At 52.8% G+C, this 5,000-nt stretch overlaps 1 non-coding gene across 1 annotated transcript in view; it reads left to right on the plus strand.

Moving 5' to 3' along the window:
- Positions 1 to 3,827: 3,827 nt before the first annotated feature.
- The window catches only part of LOC126325779 (small subunit ribosomal RNA), a 1,893-nt gene continuing 720 nt past the window's right edge, over positions 3,828 to 5,000 (plus strand). Inside the window, exon 1 of the ribosomal RNA XR_007560371.1 lies at positions 3,828 to 5,000. This exon is cut by the window's right edge and continues 720 nt beyond it. This is a non-coding gene — a ribosomal RNA (small subunit ribosomal RNA).

Consider the following 5,000-nt stretch of genomic DNA (forward strand, 5'->3'; position numbering starts at 1 on the left):
GTGCGTACGCCGCACCAAGTGCTCCACCCGCGACCGTACGTGCCCCGCCGAAATCGCAACTCCGGCGGATGAACGGCGGACTTTTCTCGCAGTCGTAAGTTGCAATCCACCCCTATATCTTGCGTCTCATGAAGAGTTATATCAAGTATGCCAAATTCCCGCTGTCCCTATACATGCAGTAAGTTCGTCATGGGCGCTGGCCGGCAGGCCGCGAGACCTGACGCCCGGCGGCAAAGAGTGCTCCTCTGAGGATATAGATGTTCCGTTCCGCCGCACAATGGTGACGGTGACCGCTGCCTGCGGTGGCAACGCTGGGCACAGTCGATACTCGCCGTGTGGTGGAAGGTAAACATTATGCGGTACATCAGTACTTTCCTAATAGTTCGGTCGTCTCACGGCACTGCTTAGTAAATGATGCAAGGCCACATATAGATGATTTATGCGAATGTCCCTATACGTGCTGTAAGACTGGGCACACAACGTGAATCGCACGTCAGCCAGACACTCGAACATGCACTACTCTCGGCCTGCAACGGAGACACACAATACGTAAACATCTGGAATGCGACAATGTCGAGTGCACCCTCTCTGCCACATTGCACCGTCGACACTATGATAACCAGACCAGTAGGTCCACCTATAAAAGCACAATACCACACTCCTCCGACAACTACCATTGCTCAGATAAACCAACACCACCAACACACATCCTACACAGAGGGGCACCAAATATCACCACCCGCCCTCGTGTTATACCACATGAAAAATTGCAGAAGTGAGAGACACAGACCCGCCAGCCTCTTGCTACAAGCATCGAACCGACGTGACGTATCTGACGGTGACTCAGGCATCCGCGTACTGCCACCACTATCCACCCCCCCCCCCTCTCTGCCCCCTTCCCACACAATACCAAATTTAACCAACTTTATCGCTTAACCTAACTGTGGTTTTACCAGATTATCGCTTAACCTAACTGTGGTTTTACCAGATTATCGCTTAACCTAACTGTGGCTGTACCAGATTATCGCTTAACCTAACTGTGGCTGTACCAGATTATCGCTTAACCTAACTGTGGCTGTACCAGATTATCGCTTAACCTAACTGTGGCTGTACCAGATTATCGCTTAACCTAACTGTGGCTGTACCAGATTATCGCTTAACCTAACTGTGGCTGTACCAGATTATCGCTTAACCTAACTGTGGCTGTACCAGATTATCGCTTAACCTAACTGTGGTTGTACCAGATTATCCCTTAACCTAACTCAATTTGTCCCTTAACCTAACTCAATTTGTCCCTTAACCTAACTCAATTTGTCCCTTAACCTAACTCAATTTGTCCCTTAACCTAACTCAATTTGTCCCTTAACCTAACTCAATTTGTCCCTTAACCTAACTCAATTTGTCCCTTAACCTAACTCAATTTGTCCCTTAACCTAACTCAATTTGTCCCTTAACCTAACCCACGTTGTCCCTTAACCTAACTCAATTTGTCCCTTAACCTAACTCAATTTGTCCCTTAACCTAACTCAATTTGTCCCTTAACCTAACTCAATTTGTCCCTTAACCTAACTCAATTTGTCCCTTAACCTAACTCAATTTGTCCCTTAACCTAACTCAATTTGTCCCTTAACCTAACCCACGTTGTCCCTTAACCTAACCCACGTTGTCCCTTAACCTAACCCACGTTGTCCCTTAACCTAACCCACGTTGTCCCTTAACCTAACCCACGTTGTCCCTTAACCTAACCCACGTTGTCCCTTAACCTAACCCACGTTGTCCCTTAACCTAACCCACGTTGTCCCTTAACCTAACCCACGTTGTCCCTTAACCTAACCCACGTTGTCCCTTAACCTAACCCACGTTGTCCCTTAACCTAACCCACGTTGTCCCTTAACCTAACCCACGTTGTCCCTTAACCTAACCCACGTTGTCCCTTAACCTAACCCACGTTGTCCCTTAACCTAACCCACGTTGTCCCTTAACCTAACCCACGTTGTCCCTTAACCTAACCCACGTTGTCCCTTTGCCTAACATAGTTCACTGCTCGGAATCTCTGGTGTCGTTGTTATCCTCATGTAGATGTCTTGCGAGTGTTGCTTACTTTCCACATATTCCCGCTATCCACTGTCAATTGTACTGCAATAGGACTATATCGCCCCCCCCCCCCCCTCTGCCCCTCTCTTTGTGTCTCCGTCCTCTCAAGCTGGTCGGTCTGGCGTTTGAGTGTTAAATGAGCCTCGCAGCTGTTCAGTTGCGTTCAGATGTCGACGCCCTCAGTGTACGTCGTGGTATGGTCTGTGTCCATTGTCCGCTGATGTCGTACGCGTAACCCACACGCTGTACCGATCATCGGTAGTTACGTACAGAGTGAAGTAGTGTGATACGTGTGACCGTACGCTGGCTGTGCCCAACGGTGTCGAATCTCAATTTCCATATGTTGTGCTCGATGCTACTTGTCTCGTCTCCCAATAACAGCTAGGTTGCACTGTGGTACGCCGTAGAGGCGTGTGGGAGGAACGTACGAACGCATTGTATGTCACCCTGGGTCGCTGGGGGTGGTGGTGCGGTGAGTCAGGTCAGGTCAGCGTGAGCCGTGTGATGTAGTGACGCGTGTATTCCGACTTTGTCGTATTGCCTCACACAAAGTGCTACCCTGGTGGACCGCGTTCCATATCTGGGACATGCCGCAGATGCCGGTTGACAGTGGATCGCGGAAGGGACATCGCATACGTGCGCGGGCCACCTTCCACGTGTTCTCTTCTGCACATGTCGCAGTGTGTATGTGGTCTGATGTAGCGTGTCGTGACACATGACATCCTGGCATGCAAGAATTGTTGAATTCGCAAATGTAGGTGGACATCTACGTTTACTGCCCAAGATACGCAAATGAACTGGAAATCCGTTGTTGAGCGGTTGTTCACGCTGGAGGTGAATCTGTGATGGCGACGATCGGTACAGCTATTAACCGGTTGTTTCAGCGGTACCCGCCACATCCACACACGTGACTAGGCCCATGTGGGTATGAAGCGATACGCGGCGGTGGCTTGGTGGGACTGTTCCCGGCCGGTGAAGGGGGGCCGCCCGGCGTGTTGGCCGCGCGCTGCGTGGGCGCACGCGCAACAGGCGGCTGGTGGGGGGCGCCGAGTGGCAGGAGCGCCAGCCGACGGGCTCGGCAGGCGGCGCAGCTACGCTGCGGCGCACCCTGCACGCGGCGCCTGGCGGCCAAAGTTGGTTCAGCCGAGCCCGGTGCGAAGCGCGGTGGACATCTGCAGTGTGCTGGTCTGATTGAGGACTGTGTGCGTTGAGGATGCGCCGCCGCCTGGCACTCGGCGCCGCGACGCCGTCTGCTGCTCGGTCGCCCCAGCGGTTCTCGCAGGTGGTTTGTATCGCAGTTGTGCGGACGTGTTGGCGCGTGCGCTGTGCTGGGAGAGTTCGCTTCTGCACCCAAGTGGGGCTTTGCCCTTGTGTGGCGCTGGCGTTGGAGCTGCCGGTCACCATAGGTGGCGCGTGTTGTCTCCCGCCGGCAATGCCACGACAGCACGCTCCCGGGCCTCTGTCGGCAGCGGCAAGCTCAGTTGGGAGCAAGGGTGTTCGCACTAAAACCGTCTACTCGCCTAACTCCGGGCGATTGCGCCTCTCTCGAAACCGACCAAGTACCTAGGACGGCGCTGCGCGCCGCCGGGACCTGAGAGGGTTTCGAGGTGTATCGTGCAGGGGAGCTCGGCCTCCTCCTGTTTGCAGAATAATTGAGCGGACGCTTGCGTGTTCGCGCGGGCCCCCGGGACACACTCCCGGGCGGCCGGCTGCTCAGCTCTAGTTGACGCAGCTCCCTGGTTGATCCTGCCAGTAGTCATATGCTTGTCTCAAAGATTAAGCCATGCATGTCTCAGTACAAGCCGCATTAAGGTGAAACCGCGAATGGCTCATTAAATCAGTTATGGTTCCTTAGATCGTACCCACGTTACTTGGATAACTGTGGTAATTCTAGAGCTAATACATGCAAACAGAGTCCCGACCAGAGATGGAAGGGACGCTTTTATTAGATCAAAACCAATCGGATTGGCTTGTCTGGTCCGTTTGCCTTGGTGACTCTGAATAACTTTGGGCTGATCGCACGGTCCTCGTACCGGCGACGCATCTTTCAAATGTCTGCCTTATCAACTGTCGATGGTAGGTTCTGCGCCTACCATGGTTGTAACGGGTAACGGGGAATCAGGGTTCGATTCCGGAGAGGGAGCCTGAGAAACGGCTACCACATCCAAGGAAGGCAGCAGGCGCGCAAATTACCCACTCCCGGCACGGGGAGGTAGTGACGAAAAATAACGATACGGGACTCATCCGAGGCCCCGTAATCGGAATGAGTACACTTTAAATCCTTTAACGAGTATCTATTGGAGGGCAAGTCTGGTGCCAGCAGCCGCGGTAATTCCAGCTCCAATAGCGTATATTAAAGTTGTTGCGGTTAAAAAGCTCGTAGTTGGATTTGTGTCCCACGCTGTTGGTTCACCGCCCGTCGGTGTTTAACTGGCATGTATCGTGGGACGTCCTGCCGGTGGGGCGAGCCGAAGGGGTGCTTTCGCGTCCCGAGGCGGACCCCGTTTAAATCCTACCAGGGTGCTCTTTGTTGAGTGTCTCGGTGGGCCGGCACGTTTACTTTGAACAAATTAGAGTGCTTAAAGCAGGCAAGCCCGCCTGAATACTGTGTGCATGGAATAATGGAATAGGACCTCGGTTCTATTTTGTTGGTTTTCGGAACCCGAGGTAATGATTAATAGGGACAGGCGGGGGCATTCGTATTGCGACGTTAGAGGTGAAATTCTTGGATCGTCGCAAGACGAACAGAAGCGAAAGCATTTGCCAAGTATGTTTTCATTAATCAAGAACGAAAGTTAGAGGTTCGAAGGCGATCAGATACCGCCCTAGTTCTAACCATAAACGATGCCAGCCAGCGATCCGCCGCAGTTCCTCCGATGACTCGGCGGGCAGCCTCCGGGAAACCA

The sequence above is a fragment of the Schistocerca gregaria genome, unplaced genomic scaffold (genome assembly GCF_023897955.1).
Source record: "Schistocerca gregaria isolate iqSchGreg1 unplaced genomic scaffold, iqSchGreg1.2 ptg000944l, whole genome shotgun sequence".
NCBI classification, from domain to species: domain Eukaryota; kingdom Metazoa; phylum Arthropoda; class Insecta; order Orthoptera; family Acrididae; genus Schistocerca; species Schistocerca gregaria.